At 48.3% G+C, this 26690-nt stretch overlaps 1 protein-coding gene across 3 annotated transcripts in view; it reads left to right on the top strand.

Moving 5' to 3' along the window:
* The window catches only part of Supt3h (SPT3 homolog, SAGA and STAGA complex component), a 411458-nt gene extending 385061 nt beyond the window's left edge, over positions 1-26397 (top strand). Inside the window, exons 13-14 of one of the 3 annotated variants that reach the window (XR_009058766.1) lie at positions 4456-4707; positions 26278-26397. The gene's annotated coding sequence lies outside the window, so the exon portion shown is untranslated. Of the gene's footprint in view, positions 1-4455; positions 4888-26277 lie in introns of those variants that run through there. The other 2 variants (XR_009058767.1, XR_009058765.1) reach the window with 2 other exon arrangements.
* The last annotated feature ends 293 nt before the right edge of the window (positions 26398-26690 follow it).

The following is a 26690-nucleotide window of genomic DNA, read 5'->3' as shown; positions in this document are numbered from 1 at the left end:
TGTTGTTAGAAGCCACTGACACACTAAAGGACACACACTAAAGACACTTCTAAAGTTACTTCCTAGTGCTTCTTAGACTCTCAATCCTCACAGTTGCATCTGAGCTCATTGTCTCGTTTGCTCTAGGCCAAACTTGCTGAGAACTCCAGGCTGTCAATACTGCATAGTTCTTGTGCATATGTTCGTGTGGAGAGGGTGTGGGAACCTCGCTGGGCGTGGCCACCCTCTTAGCCATTCCTGTGTGTCACTTTCCCGAGCTGGGCAGGCCCAGACCAGCACAGCCTGCGACTTGTCTCTGGAATAATTCTAGACTTCAAGAGCCAGATGCTTGAGTCTTGAGGATTTCCCATCTAAGCTGACAGGAGTGAAAATAGCCAGATTTAACTACTTTTGAATTTTTTTGCCTACATATGTTTTTATCCCCCAATTTGTGGAGCATTGATAAAACAAACATTTCCTTGTAAGAAAAATGAAGTGGCTAGCAGGTTTTGCTAACGGGTCTTTGCTAACAGGTTTTCCTGAGGTAAACCATGCCCAAAGCTTGGTTTCTGCCCCACTGGAAAAAGAAAATCCTTCTGGCAAATATACTGTCCATGACTGGGCAGCATTCAGGGCCGAGTCCTAAGGTTCTGTATATCTGTCAGGCATGCACACTGTTGAACATCCACGTCTGCCTACAAATGGGAAGATTATTACCAGGTCTGTTTTTAACATTGTATTGGCAAGGCTGTCACTGTGGGGGAATACCCATAGGAACGTAATGAGAAAGCTGAATGAATCTTCAAAACATGGTGATTGTCTGGCTTAGGAGGCGGCCCTACATTTCCTACACTACCCAAGCCCAGCACTGCACAAGCTCAGCACCCCCAGGGAAGCCCCAGCCTGTCTCCCAGCTCAGTGACCTGTGGATCACATGAGGCACCTGAGTCTACTCTTGGAAGCATCGCTGGCAAATCTACAAATCAAGAGAGAGGAATCTCGTTTCAAACATTTACAGCTCTGTGCTGCTTTAACAGACCCCAGAGAGGGAAAAATTCACTTATTGTTGCAATAAATTATGGGTTTTTTTAAATCCTCAAACAAGCGTTGTTTTTCTGTTAGAGATCACCTCTCGCACACTAATACTGTGTAATTCTGAATTCCAAGTCTACTTAAGACATGACTAGCATGCTGTTTGCATGTACTATGCCATCTCCCTGCTCCAAAAGCAAGGCCAAAGGAAGAGCCTCCCCGGCTTCCTCATTGTGCCTGATTATACGTGTTGTTGACATGGCCTATGGCTAAGCCGTGACTGTGCCCTTAATGATTAGTTCTGACTGACTGATACTTGCCAACTCTGTGCCAATTAGCTCTTACCACTTAACGACCATCCTCAGACTCAACAGCTCCAGCACGGAGCGGCTCTTTCTTTGGATGAGTGCAGAGATCTGCTGGTCTTGGACCGTCTTGTCTGTTGAGACTTCACGTGGCTGCGCCTGGCTTTGGATGGCTGCAACTTAGACACGTGTGCTCTTTTCCAAAGAGCTGTCACCTTCAGCCTGGCAAGATTTCATGGGAAGAATGGGAACTGGGGGAAAGCACGCCAGGTCTCAGATGATATAGTGTCACTTGGGCCACACTGTCACAGTCTGCACAAACCACGGGGCCTTCCAGAATCAGGTGGGAAAGTTGATGTAAATTAACCACCAAGATGCTATTAATAGGTCTCATATTATTATTTTCCACGATACCCTCCTCCCACTCGAGGAGGTCAAACATCTGACCAGGAGCTAGTGATGAAATTGTACCGGGATTATAATCAGGGTCTTCTGATATCAAGTTCACAGCTTGATGGAAGTTCCCAAGTTCTGTGCTCAGATGATCCAGTCAGTAGCAAAATTACAGTTATGAAGTAGCAACGAAAATCATTGCATGGTTGGGGGCTGCACAACACGAGGAGCCGTATTAAGGGGTCACAGTGTTAGGAAGGTTGAGAACACTGCTCTAGTGAATGACCCCCCATACTCCTGAGCAGCACAATTTAGAATCAGGAGGCTGGGGAAGGGAGTAGGGGAGGAAGTGAAGTCGGGAGAGAATAGCCTGGACCTGAGAGGAATGGGAGCGAATGTGACCACAAAACATTCTATGCATGTGTGAAGTTCTCAAGAAATTAATAAAAATATGGTTTGGCATAGAGGAGGGATGGAGTGCTAGTGACAGGGGCAGGAGTGGCCTCCAAATGACCCTGATGGAGCTGGGTCCAAACTTCTTCGTGTCCCCATCTCCTTATTGCAGTGCTAGGACACCACACACACACACACACTTACACACACTCACACATACACACACATACACACTCATCCACATCCACACACACACTCACTCACAGGCATACACACACACCACACACACACTCACACACATACACTCACACACACACTGACACATATACACACACCACAGACTCACACTCACACATTCACCACACACACACACACACTGTGACTGAGTACACCCCTGTTCACAACACCCCCAGACCCTGTGTTCCACACCACAGCTTCACAAAAAGTCTGGTCTCCCGGACAGCCCCATCTTAGACCTGTCTCCTTCCAGGACCCCACTTCAGCCTCTAGGCACCCATCCCAATCTCAAGTTGGGAGCCTGCGCTTTGGATCTGTGTCTCCCTCCTCCCAGTGGTTTCTAGACATCTCAGGTTTTGGGGTTTCCTCCCAGGCAATTTTTACAGGACCAGATGGGGACCTCACACCTTCCCTGACCATGCTGCAAAGAAGTTAAGGCAACCAGCAGCCTGGAGTTTCCACAGGAAACTTGACCATAGAGTTCCTCCTTCCACAGCAGCTTGTTGGCATCTCCATTCCCGCTACAGTGTGGCTTCTCTCTGGCCTCACAGCAGGACTGTAGAGGTCTGGCGGGGGGGGGGGGGGGGGGGCTGTGACATGACTCACTGGGAGATAGTCTGTAGCCAAGGCTGATGTGCTGAGTTCAGTCCCTGGAATCCACGTGATGGAAGGGGAGGACCAATTCCTGCAAGTCCTCGGAGCTCGGCATGCACACTACAGTGTGAGCCCATCTGCCCAAGCACGAAATAAATGAACGAGTAAATGTGGGAGGGGAAAGAGTTACAGTCTAAATAGCGAAGCAAAGACTTCTGCATGCCTCCTGGCTCTTCTCCGGCCATCCTTACCCTTCTTCTTGGTGTGTCTGTTCCCCTGAAGTCTCCAGCTAGGAAGCTAAGGATGTAACCCACTTAGAATGTCTGCCTGGCATACACAGAACCCAAGGTCCCATCCTATAAACTGAACCTGTAAGCCCATAATGTAGAAGGTAAAGTCAGTAAAATCAGAAGCCAGCCCTGGATAAAGACCCTCTCTTAAAAGTCCTCTGCAAAGAGTTTGCTGAATCAGGGGCAGAAAGGGTCAGATGTGAGGGGAAGCAATGACCAGTGGGATGGCTCCAAAGTTGTCCTCACCCAGTACCGCATCCCTGGCTCTGGCCATTCTCCAAGCCGAAGTCTCTAGGGTGGTGGCTGACAGAGAAAAGCTGACTCAGAGATTCTCCTGGTCTGCTCTTTTCTTCCCAGAACCAGGCTTAGGTTAGACAATTTAATCATTCAGGGCTTGATATGACTATCTTCTGCTTCTAGTGGCTGTGGTAATGTCTCCCCTTATGGGGAAAAAATGTGCATCTTCGAGACTTGTTTAAGATGGTCCAAGAAATGGGTTGGGCTGGTTCTGAATGAGGGAATCGCAGCTTCTCAAGCCCGGATCCCAGGCTCTCTGACAGCTGAGTGAGGAGTGAGGACCACTTGTTGGTTTGGTGTTTGCTTGGGGCTTAGAAACAAACAAGCCAGAATCCCCCAATAAGCAGCAGGCTCTCGAACCCCAAGATGAAGAGCTAGCCTGCTCTCCTGAGCCCCAGGCCAGCTCTCCAATCAGCCTAGCTCAAGGGCAGATTGTGAGAGCACAGCACCGAGCCTCATGCCAAACACCTTCTCTGGTTTTTCTCCTCTGCGTTTTGCTAATCCTCAGGCGAAACAGAATCGCAGAGAAATGTTCAAGGTTGGACACAGCAGGGAGGAGCGCGGCTCTGGCTCGGGCCCAGTGGAAATAACATGCCGCTAGGCTCCACGGCAGGAATACAGATGCTAAACAAATATAGTCCCCAGCCCGCCAGAGCAACTGCTTGTTTTCTACAGAAGGCCTGAATTTCCTCAGGTGGGTCACCCGACTCCAAGATTTCATCACCTGAGATGTTTTACAAGACAAAAAATGGGCCGGGAAGCCAACCCAGCAAAAACTCCAACCATGGAAAGAATGGAAAGAGAATTAGGTCATTTATTCCCCTCTAGGGCAAAATAAAAGTAACAACAGTATTAATATGTCATAAATACATAATTATACATTATAATTAAACCCCAGCCATTTACATCCATCATTCTCTTTTGCTTTCTCCCAGGCCAGAGGGAAATGCTTTCCCACGTTGCTGGTCCTGACCGTGTCCTGTCACTACGTTCTGATGATGGAGCAGCCGGGGAAACCGGAGCTTGGGCTTGGACCTTCTGGGGTGGAAAAAGCAAAGGAGAGGAGGTCTACAATGACACAAGCTAATGCATATAGGAACTGCATTCACATTTAAAGTCCATTCAGTCTTTGCCACAGCTTCAGCAGAATGATGTCACCATTCCTGTTTTCTAGATGGAAACGTAAGGTGCGGAGTGGGTTAGGGCCACACAGACGGAGTCCTGGGGACACACAGAGATCCACAGCTTCCAGACAGAAGTGGGACTTTAGGAGCAGCCTGAATGTGTCAAAAAACGGTTTCCCCAGGGCCTGTGCAGATAGATAATTCAGTAAAGTGCTTACCATGCAAGCATGAGAAGCTGGGTTCGATGCCCGCACCCACATGTAATAACCAGATGTGGTAGCACACCATTTGTAATCCCAGCCCCAGAAAGGCGGAAATGCGAGAACCCTTGGGACTCGTTGGCTGGACATCCTAGCCTATCTGTTAGGTTGCAGGCCAGCAAGAATGGTGTCTGAGAAAAGACGCCCAGGTTGTCCTTTGACCTCCATGAACACGTATCCATGTGCCCACACATAAGCATGCACCCACATACACGCACTAAGGCACAATATACAGACAGACACTGGCACACATAAGCACACAGCAACATCTGTCTACTTGCCAAAGACAACAAGGCAGGGAAATAATAGAAGATGGCAAAGTTCTAGATGGAAAAGCTAAGAGCACGCTCAGAGATGGAAAAGCTGAGAGCACGCTCAGTGGTGACCTCTGAGACGTGTGAGGTGGGCTTGCCTATACGCACGTCAGAAACTGGTGCTGAAGCCACAGCTGGAACTGTTGATCCCGTTACTGTTGATCCAGAGCTCAGGAAAGTAGATGTGTTGGGGCCGCCTGGGAATTAGCATCTGGTCAAGGAGTGGGTAAGGAAAAATGGCTGCCTTTGCTGCTGAGCCACCTGTAGGGGTCCCAGGAAGCTCCTAGCACACTTGCTTGGGAAGTCTCTTTCCTCTGAAAGCCAGAATGGTTTCAGATTCGGAGGCCATGAAACCGCTGACCCCAGATCTGGCTCCTACGGCTCTTGGCAATCAGTCCCCTCTTCTGTGTATTATACAGGACAGGTTAGGAGAAAGTCACCAAGAGTGTCAATCTGCCAAACCCTCGGCCACAGCACAACACAGGGCAAACAGGCTCTTTGTACTTTCTCAGTTGAGGAGAAGAGAGCTCAGCCCTGTATATCCACTATTAAATGTGCAATTATCTTTTTCCTTTTATAAGGTGTATATGTGTGTATACATGTGTTGGTGTTCTGTGGGTGGACATGCATGGGCACACACATACATGTGGAAGCAGACGACAACCTTTGGATATCATTCCTAAGGCACTACCCACCTTGGTTTTTGAGACATAGTCTCTTTGTGCCATGAAACTCACTGACTAGGCTAGGTTGGCTGTCCAGCAAACCCCAGGAGTCCCCCTATCCCCACCTCCCTGAAAACGGAAGATAATCGGGGAAAAAAATGACCATGCCCACTTCTGTCAGTATGAGCAAAAATCCCAAGACTCCAAAGCCAGAACAGTCAAGCAAAAGAGAAGCAAAAGAGACAACTGAGTTCCTAAAATCAACTAGGGAAACACGAGAGACAAACATCTGAGGAGCCCGTATGCCATGATCCTCAGACAAGGAAAAGATGAGAGAGATCACCAGACTCCAAAAATTGGTGATGTCACAGGCTGGGCAGTAGATGGCACAGAGCGAGCCTCTTCCAGGGACAGGCAGGGCCAGAGGATGGACGCGGCTCTGTTCCCTGGACTAAGTTCCCTGTTCCCTGTGACCAAGGCAGCCTCCCCTGCCCATGCAAACTGCTCATCCTCCCCGCTCACAGTTGGAAATCTCATTGCAGTTCAACCACCTCCCACCGGCAGCAGCCTGTACACACCCTGTTGATTGCCACAGCTGGAGGGATGCTTCACGATACAGCATCCACTGCAGGGACCTGGTACAACCACAACCAGCACCACAGCAAACTCAGCACACAGAGAGGGAAACGGTATGGGGAAGAATGCCCCAGCACCTGCCTTTGCATGAGAATGAAGACGGTGCTTGTGATGGCTGCCCTTGATTACCAATAGGACAGGATCTAGAATCACCCAGAAGACAAGTTTCCAGACATGACCATGTAGACCTGAGTTAATTGGGGCAGAAAGCCCACCTAACTGTAGGTGGCACTAGACCATGGACTTAGGTCCCAAACAATAAAAGAGAGCAAGCTGAGGACCAGTGTGCACCTCTCTGCTTCCTGACTGCAGGTGAAATGTGACCAGTCACCTCAAGTTCCTATCTCATCCCTCCCCCGTCCTTACGGGTAGTACTCTCAAACTGAGCCCAAATAAACCATGTCTCCCTTCCTTAACTTGTATTTATTAGATATTTTGTCATAGTAATGAATAGAGTAACTTAAATCTCTTGACTTCTGATACTCAGCACGAAACGGCACCCGTAGACACATAGCCACTGACTGTTTGACTAGAGTCTGAATCCCAAGTTCTCTATGCTGAAGGAACGGATCCAGTCGCTCAGGTCAAAAGGAGGATGCTCTGTGCGCATGTGTGGCAGAGTGGAGCCATGTAGCCTGCTTCCTCCTCCCTAGGGATTATAGGACACACACTTTAATTCCGCCCACTCTAAGATCCTGTCCTCAGAAGCTTCTTCGTTGCTTGTGGAAGTCGCCAGTGGCTCTGCACTGTGGAATGTAACTGTCACTTCTGGTTCCTCCCCCAGCTTCACAGAAGCACTTGGCACAGTTGACCTGCTCTTCCTTCCTTCTCCAGCCTCTCCATCCTGTGACATCACCCTGGACTGACTGGTTTTCCCATGTGCTCTCTCAGTCTCTTTGGACGACTTTCCCTCCTCTGAGCAAACATTACATGTTGAAGTTCAAAGTTGGCTTTGGGTCGTTCCTACCGGATCTCTCAACAGAGCACCTTCAGACCCTCACTTCTGTATGAGTGTTACACTGATGAATCCAGCTGTTCCCATGACAACTTCGTTTCTACATCCAATCCAAACACCACACCCAGAAGACAACTTCATCTTCTCTACATAATTTTTTTCCTGAGTATAGTAAATGAACCCAACATAGTAAATACACCCAATGCTTATAACTCAAAACGTAAGAACTCGTGGGCCGACAATGCTCCCTCCAAGAGCCAAAGACTAGATAACAAAACCCCCAAGACCAGGCATGAGAAGCCTCTTCTGAGTTGTTGGTCATGGTTATCCAAGAGACAACCCAAACATTACAGACTATTGCTAATTGCCCTTGGTTGCCCCTAAAGGTGGGTGGAAAATAAGTTCCTATTGCACTTCAGACACATGGCCCAGAGGTCCCTGCGCTGGAACTGACCTGAATGCTCCCTCCCTGGGGACTAGCTTTCATGCTACCAGAAGGCACAAGTAAAGCTTCCAAAGAGGGGAGCAGCCAACAGCTTACCCAGGTATGACAACTGTCAGCAACAGCAATGACCACATGACATGATGACCCTCAAGGTGCAGGAGTGGCGCACAGATCTCGGCACTAATCAACAGCTCTCTAATTGAACTAAATGACCAAGCAACAAGGGAGAAACCATGCCTGGTGCTAGAAACATGGTAGCCAACAACCCAGGGTTAGTGAAGTCATAGGTCTTGGAGATAAACCTATAACCAGCACTTTACCAAACCAGGATAATCCTTAACTAGACTCTAAACATCTGTCCCTATACCCACAAATGAGTGTGGTCCTCACCCTCATCAAGAACACTTCTCCTTTCTACAGACAGATACTATTACAGAATACTCCAAACGCAATGCAGACTTGTGGAACCTAGTCCCGACAGATACATCCACAAACAGCTCCAGCCAGCCTCCAGGGCTCCATGAACACTGTAGAAAAGGGGCCAGAAAGATTGTAAGAGCCAAGGGATCAACGACTTCGATGTGGGACTGCATGAGTGTGTGTGTATGTCTGTGTGTATTACGTACGTGTGTGTGTATGTCTGTGTGTGCAAGTGTGTGCGCACACGCACGTGTGTGTATGTCTGTGTGTGCATGTGTGTGTGAGAGAGAATGTAACAACAGTTAATGGAAAAAGAGGCCATGTATTTGAGAGACAGCAAAGAGGGGCATATGAGAAGGTTTGGAGGGAGAAAAGGAAGGGGAAATGATCTAATTATAAACTCAGAAATAAAACAAATAATTTCTAAAATGTAAGACCTCATCTGTACTCAGTCTTTTTCCCAAACCCCACATCCAGTACATCAAGCCCAAATGGTGCCATATTCATCTCTCCATCATCACAGCTGTCCCCCAGCCAAGACTTGTGAGCTGAAATCATCTCATGAACTTCCTGCAGCTCTGCACACCTCCCTACAGAGTTGTGGCTCCGCCCACCGCCCTACAGAGAGTGTGCAACTCACTCCTTCTTGCCATTGCTCTCTCAGTTCGAAACCACTTCCTCCCAGAGAATTTTCTGCATTCAGTCGTTCTCCTTTGCTGACCCATGCATGCCACCTGTCCCTGCCATTTTACATCATTCTAATTATGTTATTAATGAACGGATCCTTTTCTACCAGGTCCCAGCAGAACATAAATGATGAGAGCGGGAGTTTCGCTCCCACAACACCTACTGCAGAATCGGGAATCCAGGAGCTATGTAACGATTAAAATCTACACTTCTGCATAGCAGGAGAAAGTGTCTCTGTCCCCAAAGTACGGTTTATAAGCACGGAAGAATGCACAGAGCTAGACCTGCTTATGCCCGACAGCTGGACCTAAGGACGTTAAAGAGAGCAAAACCAAAGTGCATTAGCTCAGCAGATAGCACATTCAAGGCACAAGGCACTCAGATCGCCACAAAGTCCCTCCGAGGGAAGAATAAGGACTCTCGTTTCCTCATCAGGAAGCAAACTGTCAATGATCCACCTGCACGGACAGAGCCATGCACCCCATGCTGCAGACAGGCCCCTCTTTTGAGGACTTGAGCAACCGGCTTGAAAGAGATGCCAGACAGACCCCTTGGTCAGGGTATTCTGTCCTGGCCTTCCCTTCCTCAACCTCACTGACGTGCTCAGAGAGTTCACGACATCATACCCCAGGCTTTCTTCCCTGTCAAAGCTACCTTCTAGATCTTGCAGCCACAAAGTGACACTGGGTAATCAGTACTGTGGGTCTTGTCATCTAGGTACCCGTTTGGCTGCCTTCATACCTGCCTTGTGATGCAAACCTCCAATTCTACAGGACAGGGACTGAGAACCAAACAAGAGTGTGATGTGCCCAGCATCACATGGTGACACACAAGAGTGTAGCATCATCACATGGTGACACACAAGAGTATGGCATGTCCCGCATCACATGGTGATACACAAGAGTGTAGCATCATCGCATGGTGACACACAAGAGTATGGCATGCCCCGCATCACATGTGACACACAAGAGTGTGGCGTGCCCAGTGTCACATGGTGACAGAACTGAAGCACATCTAGGTGCCCTGAACACTGGAAAATATCATAATATATCCACTCTCTGCATCTTAACCAAGAACGGTCATTCACTTGTAAGAGACAGGGACTCATGTAGCCCAGGCCAGCCTCAAACTTACAGTGTACCAAGATGAACTTGAATTCAGGACTCTCCTACTTCCAGGCTGGGATTGCAGGCCTGTGCCACCATCCCTGGCTCAAGCAGATTTCTGCATTTTCAAATATTGTCTGCTGTTTTTGCCACACAATTTGTGAGACATTGGTCATACTTCTGCCACATAAAATACACGACCCAGCTGAATGTCCGCCATATTCTTTCAGAGCCCTGTGAAAGTCCCCTTCGCGACTTTCCAGGGCACCACCACTATCGATCTTCACATCAAAAAAGATTTTTTAATTTTTACTTATGTATATGTCTGCCTGTATGTGAGAGTCTATGCTACATGTATGTGCAGGGTGTCCACAGAAGCCAGAAGAGGACACTGGATCTCTAGGGCTTGAGTTCCCAGCAGCTGTAGGTCACCCAGTATGGGTGCTGAGATACAAACCCAGGTCCTCTGGAAGAGCACCCAGTGCTCTTAACCATTGAGCCATATTTCCGGCCCAACCCATCTTTATTTGCTATTTATTTATTTATTTATTTATTTATTTATTTATTTATTGTGTGTGTGTCTGTCTGTCTGTCTGTCTGTCAGAGTACTACTCATGGGGGTTGGTGGTCTCTTCCACCATGTGAGTCCAGGGATCGCACGCATGCCAGGCTTGGCCTTTACCCGCGGAGGCATCTTCATCTTTTTACACTATCCCAACGCACGTGTGCATCTAGCAACAGTGTGTGGGATCATCTTGTGGGTTTTCAAACTTGATGCAAACACCGTTAGATTAGGCCGCTCGAGCCCTGCAGGCTGCGGTTGCGTCTCTTGAGGCTGTGCTGTGTGGATGAGGACAGTGCTGGTTCCCTCAGGGAAGTCTCGCTGCCATGGTTCCTTTCTCTTTACGGGGGTACGGCCTTTCCCTCCCTGCGCTTTCACCGTCCCAACACTGCAGTGTTTGGGGGACACAGCCTCCTCGTGACCCCATCAATGGTCTCATTTTCCCCCAGTGCGTGGCCGTCTTTGACAACACTGCAGTGTCTTCTAGTCTCTAGGGAGCTGGGCTGGGAAGGGGAGCCACGAGGCTGCAACTTTACTAGGCATTGCCAATTTGCTCTCTGAAAGTGCGCGCACCAATTTACACTCCCACCCGGTTCGGTAACCTTCCCGCTGCGCCAAGCTGCTGCCGCGTTCTGCTCCCAATTCCTTATAATTTATGAAAGGAAAATATAAAAGAAGCGCTATTACCTTATTAAAAACTCCAGCTTCCTTTCCCCTGCAGAAAGGAGAGGAGAGAGAAGGGTGATTGCATATTGGATTAGGGCCTGGCACGCATTCATCAACTTTATAGTAGCGCGGGCTTGGAATTCGGGTCTCCTGAGGGAGAGCGGGGCCACTGGAAACAAGAGCTACTTTCACCACAGCCTTCTCCAGGAACGCAGGTATAATTTACTCTAAGGTACAAAAACGTTTGCACTTACAGCCTCCCTGGTTCCAATCAGGACGTGAAGGAAAGTGCCAAGACACCAGAGAATAAGCCAGCTCTCATAAAGCTTCCAGCCAAGGGCTGCAAGCTCTGGGAGGGGAATCGGGACTGGTAATGAACCCGAATGCTCAGACTGGACTAGCTCTGAGGTCTTCTGAGCAGTGATTGCTGGCCCTTGCCCCCCTCCCCATTCCCCTCTTCGCCACACAGATGACCCTTGTCCGTTGCAAAGCTCAGTTCCTCAGGCCTGCCCCAGCCTTCGTCTTCTTCCCCTGGGACTTTATCTCAGAGAAGGACTGTAGTCTGGAGCCCTTCTTTCCCTGCCTCTTTAGAGTCTGGGACCCTGTCACCACTATGTCACAGTGCTTAATCTGCCTTCCTGGATCCAGATTCGTGAGCTGCTCCTGTCAAGGACCAAGGTCCCCCGAGCAGGGATTCCATCTTTCTCGCCTTGGTACCCTACCTGGTGTGAACCCACTGTTTGATTGCAGGAGAAAAGACAAGCGAACAACCGCTGGGCAACAGCTCTGGGGCCTGTCTTCACACTCCATCTGACTCTCTTGCCTTACCTCTCCAGGCTAAGCTGCATGGTCCCAGGGCAGGAGCCACGCTGTGTGCAAGGCTGTGGTTGGCGGGTGGCACACAGGGTGTATGCACTAGGCTGGGCAACAGCGAAATTCCAACTCTCACCTTCAGCTCCTACCCGGCCCTGGTGTCTAATGAGCTCGAGGTATCTCATTATTGGTGAAAAGAATGGAAGAATTTGCTCATTAGAGGTTGGGGTAGAAGGAAAAAAGCGCGAGGCTCCTGCCGACGCCCAGGATGAAGACTGACCAGAGAAAGCCTGGAGGGAGGTATAAAGAGCCTGTTTTAATTGGAAGGCCTTTTCCCTCCGTTTTCTTCTTCATGTTTTCGAGCTCTGAGTTGGACCCTAGAAATTACAGCCTCTTCCAGCATCGCCCTGCGGTTGGAAAAATTGCACATTTCACTTTTATACAAACAATGGAAAGTTCCTTTTAAAGGGAAAAAAAATCCTATTAGCACGAGACTAAGGAGATCTGCCGAGGCTCTTGGTCAGATTGGAGGGTTTGCCCACGGCAGCGGCTGAGATGGTCCCCGAGGACAGCTTCAAGACAGAAGCTAGGGAACTCCTTGGCATCCCGGAGGGCTTGTTTCCCGGAAGAGCTCACCCCTCCTGCCTCCCACCCCTCCTGCCGGAGCCCTGGGTCTGCAGAAGACCTCACAGGGAACTCACAGGAGGAAACCGCTCAGACATGAAAGGCAAGGAATATCCTTTCCCCCAAATAAACAGCCCGAGGTGGCTGCAAAGGGAAGCAGGTCCCATCAGGCTAAGCCGCAAATTAAGATCACAAGATGCTGGGCTCTGGGTGTGGGCTCTGTCTTTAAAATATCTTCCAGGAAGCTGCCCCTGGGGTAACCCTGTCGCGGCCTGGTCTCCTGCTAGTGGGGCCTCAAGAGGCATCCACATCTGTGCTGTCACCAGATGGAGTGGAGGGGCCTGGGCAGGTTGGGAGGATGGGGACAAAAGAGGCCTAGTTTAGGATCACTATTGTATGGGGGGGGGGGCTGGACTGTGGGATGGAGAAGAGAGGGCTGTTCTGGATTTGAGTACCACAGGGTAAGGGAAAGGAGCCTGGGGCCCCAGCTTGCTCTGCAGAGCCCCTTTCTCACAAGCAAGGCTGCAGAGGGGGACATGGGCAGATACACCCAGGAATTAAAGCTCCTCATCAGCACGGCAGGCAGAGCCCATGCCTGACTTCCCTCCTGGCCGTCACACAGGCTGACGGTCAGCTTGGCAGCCAGCTATGGGTGAGTCCGGGACTTGGGTCTTCTCTCCTAATGCCAGCTCAGCTTGAACAGCACAAAGGGCAAGGAGCATCCCAGTGCCTTCCAGGCTTAGCTGATCGTGTCCAGATGTGTGCAGACAAGGACTGCTGGAAGTCTCGGTGTGAACTGGGACATCCACAGCAGAGCAGACCCAGCACTGTCTACAGGGAACTTAGCCCGGGTTCCCCAAGCTCAGGGAATTCGCCTACACAGTTTGTTAAGGGGCCACACGCAAAGGGATTTGTAGGTGAGAGGAGGTGAGCATACTCAAACACTGGGCGGGCAGCTCTTGATCAGACCCCTATGGCATACAGGTCGGAGGCAACTGGAGTATCTGGAGATACTTCAGAAAGTGAGAAGTTATTGAAACAAATGGGACAGCTATTCAGCTTAAGAAATTAGAGGGAAGAAGTAAAGATGGTAAAGCGCCTGCCGAGAAAGCATGGCAAGCCACAGTTGGATCCCCAGAACTTAGATAAAAGGCTGGGAATGATCACGTGTTCTGTGACCTTACATGGTGGTGGTGGGGGATATGATGATCCCGGGAGGTTGCTAACCAGCAATGACCCAATCGTGAATGCCAGATAGCCTGCCTAAAGATAAGGTAAAAAGTGGTTGAGAAAAATACTATCAACCCCTGGCCTTCACATATAGGCACACACACACACAATCAGTATATTGTGAAAAATGTGTTAGAGAAAAAAAGCTATGCTTAGAATCCTGGCACTTGGGAGGCTGAAGCAGTAGTTAAATTATTTTAAGTTGAAAAAGTATAAATTATAAAAGAAAGTATAAATTATAAGATATATAAATTTTTAAAAATAAAATGTAAATTATAAAAGGAAGGAAATAGTAAGGCTTGAGGCAGAAATTAGAGTAGTTAGTAGAGAGAAATGCCAGTCCTTTGAAGAGGAAAGGAGCCGTGGAGAAGGAAAGACACCGAAGCCACTGAAGCTGGAATTGAAGAACGTGGAATACCCACTGCAGAGACTGGACGGACAACAACCTCAAATCAGAGAGGAGGGAAAATGATACGTTCTCAGAAAAACACAGCCTCCAAAAATACCTCAAACACAAGAATATAAGTAATGACGTAATTATTAAACTGTATCATAAGTCAGATTTTCAAAGGAAATAAAGGCACCCCAAGAGCTTTCCAGGGGCTGGACATGGTGGCAGATGCCTATGGTTCCAGTGCCCAGGAGACGGTGACAAAGGGCCAACCTCAGTGACATGAGGAGTCCAAGTGTGGCCGGAGTCCTTGGGATGGGGAGACAGAGAGAGAGTGTGTTCAATAGATGATAACTCTAGTGTAAATCAAGAAATAGGATGAAGGGGGTATTGCCTTCTCTCCCTCTTTAGGAGACTAAAGAGGGCACTGTGGCGGTGTGACTGAGAACAGTTCCAAACATTCACGTGTTTGGATACTTGGTCCCTAGTTGGTGGAACCATTTGGGAAGGATTAGGAAGTGTGGCCTTTTTGGAAGAGGTGTGTCATTGGGAATGGACTTTGAGATTGTAAAAGGCTTATGCCTCCCAGCCTCTCTCTCTCTCGCTCTCTCGCTCTCTCGCTCTCGCTCTCTCGCTCTCTCGCTCTCGCTCTCTCGCTCTCTCCCTCCCTCCCCCGTCCTGTCTTCTGCTTGTGGATCAAGATGTGAACTCTCAGCTCCTGCTCCAACACTATGCTCATGGGAGAGAGATGGGGGTGAGAGAGGGGAGTCATGGGTAGAGTGACTAAATATATGTGGGGTTGTCAAAGAACCACAATACAAAGAGTCAAAATACATACAAAAGGCAAGAATGATAATTAAATAAAATATTTTTATTCTAAATGGGAAGAAAAAAGGTGTTTGCAGAGCAGGACTGGAAGGACATCCTTGACTCTGACAACACGTGTCCATCAGAGCTGTTGCCCTGCAGTGGAAGTCTTCCCTGGAATCCAAGCTCCATGGACGCACCATTCCACGGGTACTCATCTCCAAAGGACAAGAAGGGAAGTGGGAGGTCGGAGCTGGTCAGGAGCACCGCTTTTTCTCATTATTTGTAGATGATTCTGCTTTCAGCTGAAAGCCTAAAGTAATCCAAATTAATCACATTTTCTCATTAATACAATTGGTTTCAATGTTTAAAAGCTGACTTTCTTTCTGCACACGGATAGCAGTCTGCTAAATGGTTTAGTTCTTAAATGCTATATATCATGGGAACAGCATCCATCCAGAGGTAAATCTACCAAAGTCTGGGCCCTCCGTAGATAAAGATATAAACATGCACAGAGCAGATACAAAGAGACACAATTAATTAACTAGACCTCGTTAACTTGAATACAAGTCTTGGACAGAACGAGTTGATAGTGTGGTTATGTCAGCGTTTTTCCATCGCTGTGCTAAATCTTATTAGGCATCTCAACCCCTTTCTGGCTGAGATGAAAGCGACTAGATAAGCTGGTTCTAAAATTTAAATGGAAGAACAAAAGCCAAGATTATCTGAGGAAAGGGGACAAAGTGGAGGGACATTTCCCACTAAATATCAAAGCTGTCATATTAGGATGGTGAGAGACAAGAAGACCAGTAGGAGAGACTGGCGGACCCTGGACAGAGCAGGCGTCTTGGGTTCACGCATTTGTTTATCTGTGAAGGGGCAAAAATGGCATTAGATCCTTCCCTCAGGATCCCCCTTAAAAACAAAAACACCAACTTTGATGGATTAAATATTTGTAAATACGAGTTGATATCTTTAAGAAGACAATGGGAAAAGATACCATCATGATCTCACAGCAGAGATGGAATATTTTAAGAAGAAATGAGAGTTTAAACTAGAAAGAATAATACAGATCAACTTACTACATTAAAATTAAATTATAGAAAAGAATTGATATACAACATCAAGGAGCAATAAATTAAGGCACACGTAATTAGGTGGCTTTCTCTCAAAAGACAGCTCTACGTAAAAATATGAAACAAAGCAAAAATGATAGCACATTTCAGTTTATGCAAATTCAAGGCACATATATAGAAAGCACTGCACATCTGACAAGAGATCAATCACACTGAAGGATACTCAATCCAGTACATGAGAGCCAATCCTGACTAAGTGATGTGAGACTCCCCTCTGTATGCTGTGAAGATGTCTTATTACCATTGGTTAATAAAGAAACTGCTTTGGGCCTATGACAGTGCAGAATAGTGCAAGGCAGGAATTCCAAGCAGAGATAGAGGAGAAAAGAAGACGGAGTCAGAGAGACACCATGTAGCTGCTAAAGGAGACAGACACCCTTACCTTACTGGTAAAGCACGAGCCTCATGGTAAAATATAAAATAATAAGAATGGGTTAATTTAAGATGTAAGAGTTAGTTAATAAGAATCCTAAGCTAGCCGGGCGGTGGTGGCGCATGCCTTTAATCCCAGCACTCCGGAGGCAGAGGCAGGTGAATCTCTGGGAGTTCGAGGCCAGCCTGGTCTACAAGAGCTAGTTCCAGGACAGGCTCCAAAGCTACAGAGAAACCCTGTCTCGAAAAACCAAAAAAAAAAAAAAATCCTAAGCTAATGGGCCAAGCAGTGTTTTAATAAATACAGTTTCTGTGTGATTATTTCATGTCTGAGCAGCTGGGAAGCAAATGAGCCTTGTAGTCTCCTTCTACAACTGAGAACAAATGAGAATGCCCAGCAAAGAGGGGGAAGGAATGACCAGAGAGAGAGGCTGCAAGCTGAGGAACTCAGGTACCATCACTTGGCCACACAGGAGAAGAGGTAGAAACTGTCGGTGTTCCAGCAGCATGAACTCCAGAGTCAGTATGTGGTCAATTCTTGGCCGGCTCGAAGCGGATGTGTCTTAAAAAGAAAGAGTGAGGTTGCACATCCTGTGTCAGCCAGCCTGCTTAGTCACTCCTGACTTTATCTGCCTGCACCACATCCCACCCCAGGCTCACCAAAGAGACCCATTCTGGGCCTAATCCAGTCTGCAAGTGGAGCCAGAGAGACGTCTTTGCAGCAGATAGAGACCATTACAGAAAGCCACAACCAGTCAAACTGCAGAGAACAAGTGACCATAAGGTCCCAGTTCCAGCTGATGTGACAGCCCCTGCACCTCAGGCTTGGGGAACATTCCGGAAGGGAGAGGGTGAAAAGCCTGGAAGATCCAGAGGACCAGAACACCTGCTGTGAGACTGTCTCTTCATATACAACAGGGAAGCTGCATCCGGGAAATCTGAGTAATAATGACACCAGGTGACATGCCAGCACGAACAGGGAACTCTCGGAAGTCCCCGTGCCTAGATGAAGAGCCACGGCTAAGTAATGACTCTGAGGGAGAGAATCAGTCTTCCCCAGGGATAAGCCCCCTAATGCCTTTCCAATCCTAGGTCATCAGTCCCAAGACATAGTCATACAGGCAACACTATATGGACCCAGCAGGCTCTGTTTATATACGTAACAATAATCATCAAAGGAAAAGAGACGATGAATTTGAGAAGAAACATTGGGGCAAAGTTGGAGGGGGATGGGGGAGGGATGACGTAAACGCAGTACACCTAAATGTGCTTATCTATTTATTCTTTAATAATAAAAATCGGGAGTCAAATATAGGGGTAAGAACCAGGATGAGCAGAGATGCGATTGGTGACCTCTTATCTCTTCAGTTCCTCCATACGAAAGGACTAAGGGCCTCTGTAAGCCCTGCCTTACTACTTCCTGTCTATCTGTCCTCAGTCCTCCAAAACCTCTATGCTTCATTTTGGCCAGCTAGTGACTAGCTCTGCCCTCTGATTGGCAGCAAACTGTTTTGTCAGAATGCAATCAAAGCATCACAAGGCAGAATTCCATCATGTAAGGTGGTCTGTCAGTCCCTAGAACTGTATGGCATACCTTTCTGTCCCTGGCTGGTGCCGTCTCCTTCTTTCAGCATGAGATCCTTGGAGGAAATTCCCATTTCTTTGGGGTCCACTGTTTCTACAGTCTGCTAGTCAGACTGAGAGACACAAGCATCTCTTTTGCACATCTTCATTTCTGCCAGGCTGCCTACACTCTGAGGATTGTGTGGTTTTTCCCACGCTGACCTGTCAGTAGAATTTTGGAAACCCAAATCTGTCTGTCTGTTTCGTTATGTCCCTGTCCCTTGCAGCCCGAACTGGAAGTAGATTTGTTAATATCATCATCTTCAGGACTGTGTGGCTGTCCTCCAGGTGTCATTAGCATCTTCTCCATCATACAAAAGCTACACACTCAGCTGTCCTTGAGGTAAGTCCTTGTCTGTCCTGGGCTTCTCCTGCAGGGGACACACTTACCAAAGCTGCTTAGAAACCTATTGTGCCACGGTGAGACCCGTGAGATACTCTTACATGTTAGCACCTTGTCTAGCTGAATAGTTCTCTAAGGCCTTCCATTCCATCTTTCTTGACCAAGGGTCTGATTGCTACATCCTCAGTTTTAGTTTTGAAGTACATCTTCCTAGCAGGACTTCAATGTTACCATTATCTGGCATCTGCAGATACAGGAAAGTGTTGGACTCAGCAAGTTTGGCCCGTTTGGGGTCAATGGTTTCTCCTTTAGCCTGTGTCCCTCCTAGGGCATGCCGGGATAGGCACGGTGGTGGGGTGGGAAGGTTTCAAGGCTGGCTAGCTCACACATCTCACCTGTGCCTTTCCATATAAAGCCAGGCGAGCCTGCTGCTGAACTTACTGCCGTGCACGCCAGGATCCCCTTGATCTAGTTCTAAGAGCGTGTTCCTCATTTTCCACTAAGCTCCTCATCTAGCCTCATGCAGACCATCGAAGACTCCTGAGAGTTCTGGAACATGCCCTTCCATGTCTGTTTAGCTGCTACCTACCTCCTCCTTCCAATGTCAACCTTGTAACAGACACTAAGAAGGTGTCGCTTCTATCAAACAACTAACTCCTCTTGGGCTCACATCAGCACCCCAAAGATGAACTGGAGATTGTTGGAGTGGGTTAATCTCCTCTCCGTGTGTTTCCTTACTAGGACAGTGCATTGGGAAAAGTAGTTGAGCCTAGCTCATTAGGCCTGCTAGCATTGGGATTCTTTACCCCCAAACTCTATATACACCTCTATATTCATGGTATTTTTTTTTCTTTGGTTTTTCGAGACAGGGTTTCTCTGTGGTTTTGGAGCCTGTCTTGTAGACCAGGCTGGTCTTGAACTCACAGAGATCCGCCTGCCTCTGCCTCCCGAGTGCTGGGAATAAAGGCGTGCGCCACCATCGCCTGGCTTATTCATGGTATTTATTGGAGAAGACATCAAAAATCTTTATCATCGTTGGGTGTTTTGTAACCATTTATCCCTCAGCACTTACCAGTTTTAGAGGTTCAACCCCAGTTGAGAGATTGATCCAGGGTCTCTTGCGGAGTCATTGGGAAGTCATCTTGAGCTGATGTCATATGAGGGCTTGACCAGACTGGACGATGGCTCACTCACACAGACGGTGGTGAGCCCACCCCACAGGCTGAACATCATCATACATGGTGACTAACGTCCTTGGAGAAAGTCATGAAGGGTCCTTAACTTTATTCTCTAAAATTATTATTATTCTCGTTGTCATGTAAACAGCAGGCAGCAGGGGACCAAGGAAACAGGAACTCGTGGGGAACAATGATGCAGGCGCCAGATGATGGGGGCTTAGACCAGAGAGATAACAGGGAAAGTCAGGAGAAATGGTTGATACTTTGAAGATAGTTTCTCATAAGATGTGTTGATAGATAAAAGATCTGAGAGAAAAGCCAAGGAGAGCAACACTAAAGAGAAATCTATTCCATATTTTGTGAATCCAGAGACGTGTGTGGCGGGCATGGTGTGTGCTGTCTGTGAGTGCATGCACGTGGAGACCAGAGGTGATACCCTGCATCTTCCTCAGTTGCTCTCTCCCACCCCCTTATTTTTCAAAACAGAATTTTTTTACTGAACTCTTGAATTTGGCAAGATCTGCTTCCAGGATTTCTGGTGCATCGGCACCATGGCCGGCTTTTTACCTGAGTGCTGGGACTCAGAATTCGAATGTTCATGCTTGCAGGCCAGAACCTTATTGATTGAACTAGTTCAGTCCGGTATAATCCAGATCCAAGTACTGTATTTATTTATTTTTGTTGTATGCTGGGGCGATTGGACCCAGGAACTAGACCATGGAAGATAAATGCTATATACCACTGGGTTGCATTTCAGCCAGAACAACATGGTTTTGAACCACGGGGAGAGAAAAATCACCATTATAGGAGACTGCTGCCATCTGCAATGACTTGAGCATTCAGTCTTTTACAAGGGAGGAAAGTGAATTTGAGTGTTTAAATAATTTGTTGGAGGTCGCCAAGACAGTAAGCGATGTGGCCTGGTGGCTTTGACTATTGTGCACGGTTGTCTGTGGAGCCAAGAATAGTACTAGACGGAATGTCTTGTCAACACCCTCTCCTAGAAGCTACTGGCAGATATCTGGGTGGCTTCCAGATGTCTGGCTCAGCGGTAGGGGCAGAGGCTCTGAGGGTACACTCGTCCCAGTCCTTCCCCATGGCCACCCACTGCTCACGCCCACTGGCCACGGGCTCCATAGGCCTCTGCTGAGGGTCTGGAGCCCTGTTTGTGCCACTGGTGAGGCCCCCAAACATGCATCCAGCACTCCAGGGAAAAGGTGAAAGTTAGGGGGAACCTGTGCCCCACGTGCCACCGAGATGCCTGCTTTCCAGCTGGCAGACGTTAGCACCACCACGTGGGGCAGCAAACCAGCTCCTGGCTTTGTTGTCAGCCATGCTAAAGGCTGGAGTCTGAGCATGAAGTGGGGGTCCTTGATGCAGTCACTGCTGTAGCTACCCACATCTGTATTGCCAGGGGCATCAGACTTCAGTTCTCTGGTCCAGATTCTGTAAGAAGCAGCCTGGGCTTTCTGCTACTTCTCTGGTTCCTCTCCTGCCCCTACACCTTAAGCTACATTCTAGGTCCTGAGGAGAAAACTTTGAGTGACTGTCGTGGGGAGGGAGGGTTCCGCTTCTGAAGCTCTCTGGTCTCTTAGCTCCTCACTTAGCAGCCCTTCACAGTGTAGGGCAGCGTTTCTCAACCTGCCGCTCACAACCCCTTTGGGAGTCAAACAACCCTTTCATAGAGGCCGCACATCAGATGTTTGCATTATGATTGTTAACACTAGGAAAATTACAGTTACAAAGCAGCAACGGAAATAGTTTTAAGGTTGGAGTCACCACCACATGAGGAACTGTATTCAAGGGTCGCAGCTTTGGGAAGGTTGGGGATCACTGATGTGGGGGAATGCAACCGCTTCCTTTTCTCTTTCCTTTGCTTTTCCTTCACTGCAGGAAAGATCTCATGCATGTCCCATGTACTCGACAGTACTGATGATTCAATCCCTCCACCCTTGAAGCACAGTGATTTGTTTTGTCTTATATTAGAGGGAAATCATGCAAGGGGGAACCCATGTAACACTGCAGCCATTTCACCCTGGGCTAATTCGTGAGACTTTCCTGTGGGAGAACCTGGTAGTAGGAGTGTTGGGGGGTCTCCTGCTGGTCATGGAAGGGGTCTAGGGAGACAGCAGCTTTTCATTACCAATACAAGATTCAGAAGCGATTCTGGCCACCAAGAGTCCCTGTTTCACACAAGGTAGGGAGGACTGACAGTCAAGGCTGCCCTTCCTCCACACAAGGGGAATGACGATGCACACCCAAGTTCAAATACAAGCAGACTTAGGACCCCAAGACCCCAAATTTCTTCTGAACAAAGTCCAGGCTCACCCAGAACTGGAGGGGGTGATGGTTTCCATTCATCAGACCAGCAGGAATGTTTTGAGAGAGCAAATCTAGCATTTGTGGTGATCTGAGGAGACACAGGTTCCGAGGTGGGCAGGAGAAGGAAGGAATTGTTCCCAGCTCTCTATAGGCAGTTACAGAGCATGTCCAAAGCCTGCTAATAAAGCCATTCTTCAAGACTACAATTGTGCATGTGTGTGTGTGTATGTGTGTGTGTGTGCTATGTGTATGTTTGTGTTTGAGTTTGGGTGTGCATTGCCTTTCCCCACATGTGAAGGACAGAGGGCAGTCTCAGGTTTCAGCCCCCCCTCCCACTGCCCACTTCCACCTTGTCTAAGACAGGGTCTCTAGCTGGTTTACCGCCACGTCGACCAGGCTAGCTGGGCTGCGTGCTTCTGGGGGCATCTCCCGTCTCTGCCTCCTATCTCCATAGGAGCCTTGGGGTTACATGTGTATTCCACCACACTCAACTTTATGTGTGCTCTGGAGATCCAAACACGGGGCCCCATGCCTTCACCGCAAGCCTTTTACCAGTGGAACCATTTCCTTGGCTCCCACCAACCCTGTACTTGAGACAGGGTCTCTCACTGGTCTGGAGATCACTAATTCTCAGCTAGCTAGACTGTCCAGCGAGCCCAGGGGCCTGCCAGTCTTTGTCTTCCGAATGCTGGGATTGCTAATGTGTGCTAGCATGTCTAGAGTATTGTGGGTTCTGGGAGTTGAACTCGGGCCCTTGTGTTTGCAAGGCAAACACTTTACTGACTGGGCCATTTGCCCAGCCCCTCAAGCCATTAGGTCACAAACAGTAGCTTACTGTAAAGAAAATGTGTGGCCATGTGCCCAGGGCTTCAGCTTAAAAATAAATACTTACGGTGCTTTAGAAACACAGACAGGAAATTGATTGGCAAGTCATCAAAAACATGTCTTAAGAAAATATATTGTAATGTAGAGAGATGGATATCTTATGTAGGCAAATGAGAAAGCAAGCTATAATAAAGGGAGGGCTGCAAGAAAAATCTGTATCTAAAATCAACAATGGCATAGCAGAAAGACTAAGATCAAACTCAGTATTCTGATAGCCTGGCCAGTCACTGAAGCCTCAGGTCTTCCTGCCTGCGAAATGGGCGTGAAAGGCCTCTCTTCACACTTACACGGAGAACGCTTTTGCTTCCAGACCCATCTCCCCAGCTCAGCCACCTCATGCTTCTTTTCCTTACCTTGTATGTGGTTTGGTGTATCTTCATGTTAGCTATTTCAGGGGTTCAGTCTGAATCTGTTGGCCTCTTGAGTGTCTCATTGTGCTGCTTTCATTAAGATATCACCAAAAAAGAGACAAAGAACACACATGTGGGGGGGGGGGGTAAAAAATGACCTAAGAAAAACAAGTTTGTAGAATATACCTATAAATGTCACCCAAACATAAAGAAATGGCTGACCTCCTAGATGATAAGAAAAATGAGTGGCAAAATCCCATTAAGGTTCGGTTTCTCAACCGTCAACTGTCCAGCTAGCCAAACCCCATAGGTTTGGTAGCACATTTCCACGGCCACTCTCAAGTATCAGGGTCCAGCCGGTTAGAAATGACTGACCCCCACTCCGTATCTCCTCTCCTGATTTGGACCCTGCAAGCCAAATCTCAGCTTTGCCACTGGCTTCTGTTCTGCTCTGCCAGGAAGGGGTGCCAACGGGGACCACGAGATGGGAGGAGAGGAGGCTAGCCTCCACCTTCCTACTTGGCTTCCGGGCTGTCTGCTTCCTGCATGTTCCTGAGCCGGTAGTTCTGGTCACTGTAACAACATTGGCAAAACTAAAACGCAGTATCTAATTAACTTATAATTAACCAGGCCCTCCTCGGTCCACGTGGCACATAGTCAAGATCATCTATTACAGTGTTATTGGAAATAGCAATAATTGCCCAACTACAAAAATAAACTATGGCCTGTCTATAGAATAGACCTCGTATAGCAATAAAAGTAGAAAGTAGAATATTGCTAATTAAAAAGAAAAATGTATTACCCTAGTGTTCTGTTTTCAAAAACCAGGGAGAACATAAAAGCACATTTATATTCATGGATGGCTGTGTATTGAATCACTAGAAGCACACCCGTGAACTGGTCAGGATGGTCAACCAGCTCGTTAGGTGGGTCAGGCCAGTCTCCCTAGACCCCCAGACTGAATTTTCTTACTTTAAAGATGGCTCAGAGGAATGCAGTTCTGACTGCGGGAGGAAGAGAAGGGAAGAAAGGAGACACGCCTGAATATGGCCCCTGCTGGGGACCTGGACTGCCTGGTTCTGTGTGTCAACTTGACACAAGCTGGAGTCAGCACAGAGGAAGGAGCTTCGGTTGAGGAAACGCCTCCATGAGATCCAGCTGTAAGGCGTTTTCTCAATTAGTGATCAATGGCAGAGGGCCTGGTCATGGTGAGTGGTGCCATCCCTGAGCTGGTGGTCCCGGATTCTGTAAGAAAGCAGGCTGGGCAAGCTACAGGAAGCAAGCTGGTAAGCAGCTCTCCTCCACAGCCTCTGCATCAGCTCCTGTTCCAGGACCCTGCCCTGCTTGAGCTCCTGTCCTCACTGACTTCCTTTGGTGGTGAACAGCAATGCTGAAGTATAAACTAAATAAACCCTGCCCTCCCCGACTTGCTTTTTGGTCATGGTGTTTCCTTGGAGCAACAGAAACGCTGACAGGGAGGACATCACAGCAGGTTCCCCAGCCCTCAACCCCAGGCAAGCAGGGCAGGGTTACTAGAAGGATGGGTCTTCCTTATTACAAAAATCCAGGTGTGAGTCTGGGACTTGGAGGGAAGCCAGAGACTCAGCAAGTCACCAGGCCACCAGGTCTCATTCAGTCATGAAGCAGCCAGGGAAAGATGAAAGGTTGCCAAAGAGAAAGGCAAACAGAACTGATGTACGTCTATAATCCCAGCACTCAGGAGGCTGAGGCAAGAGGATTGCTACAAGTTCAATGACAGCCTAGGTTACTGTGAGTTCTATGCCAAACCATAGCTGCAGGATGAGACCCTGGGGTTTTGTTTTGTTTTTTTTAAAAAAAAATCTACCCCTACAAAAAAAGTCCACCCACAACTCCAAACAACAAAGGGAGGGAAGGAGGGAGGGAGCGAGGGAGGGAGGGAGGGAGGGAAGGAGGGAAGGAGGGAAGGAGGGAAGGAGGGAAGGAGGGAAGGAGGGAAGGAGGGAACAGGAGGGAATTACAGAAAAGGTTCTGTAGAATATGTCCCAAGTATGGGACAAAGGACACACAAACTTGTCCTTTGCTTCAACCTCCACTCTGCCTGGGGCCCCCGACCCAGCATAGCCCAAGAACCCAGATTTATGGAGCAGAAACAGCGACCTGCAAGACCTCTGTCCTGTGGAGCCTGAGTGACTTACTTCTTAGTACTTCAGGCCCTGCAGCCTGGGCACCCTGGACCCTAGGTCCTATTCTGACTTTGCACCACCTAAGCGGTGCTTCTCTTGGGGAACCACCCTCCACATCGTCTTTCACCCGTGCTCCCTTGTAAGAATCCTGCATTAACATCAGGACAGTGAAGGCCGGGAAACCAACTGTCTCCGGGTTATCTTCAACCCCAGCCTGCACCTCTAGACCCTACAGAGGGGTAGAAGCCTGGAGGTTTCCACTGGGAACACAGAACTCCTATCCTGTGTTGTTCCTCAGTGGATCTCTCTGCGGCCTTTGTACTGGGTCACTTCAAATGGCCCCGACAGTTAGCGGCTGCTGCTCACTGAGGCTCCACAGAAGGCTTTACCTGGACAAGGGAGGGAAGGGCTCCTTGAACCTGACACTAAGGAGCCCTTCCTCAGCCCTTGGCATTGAATGGCACCCACTCCCTCCCTCCCTCCTTCCCTCCCTCCCTCCAGACCAGAGGGTTTGCCCCTTAAAAGACATACTGCTTTAAATATTTTCAAAACTTCTAGTTCAGGAGCCTCAGAATCAGCATTTGCTGCCAGTGACATAAGCAGTCTGTGATTTAAGACACTTCTGGGCAAGAACAAAACTCAGCCTTGACATAAATAAATGATACTTATTAACTGCAGGGTGAAGCTTCTGCCAGAGGATGCTGCACAGGTCCAGAGGATGTTGCACAGGTCCAGAAGATGCTGCACAGGTCCAGAGGATGTTGCACAGGTCCAGAGGATGTTGCACAAGTCCAGCGCCTGGGCCGGGGCCAAGAAGAAGTGTGCTGACTGAGCTGGGGAGAAGGAGAGGGAGGAAAGATGGGTTTGGACTGTTTCATCTGCTTAGGAAAACAAGTGGTTTTCACACCCCTCGGCCCTGTCTGTTACCTGTAACCAACTGCTATGCTAATTCTGCCTAATTCTTCATGTTGCTCCAAAGAAAGCCTCAAATGCTTGCCAGCAGCCTCAGGCTCTGTCTGTTCTCAGAAGGAAAACACAATATATATGTTTTCATTTTTTTAAAGGTGTAGGAGGAAAGGGGCGTGTGCGTG

Source organism: Chionomys nivalis, chromosome 19, assembly GCF_950005125.1.
Source record: "Chionomys nivalis chromosome 19, mChiNiv1.1, whole genome shotgun sequence".
NCBI classification, from domain to species: Eukaryota; Metazoa; Chordata; class Mammalia; order Rodentia; family Cricetidae; genus Chionomys; species Chionomys nivalis.
This window is presented reverse-complemented; position numbering and strand designations above follow the sequence as displayed.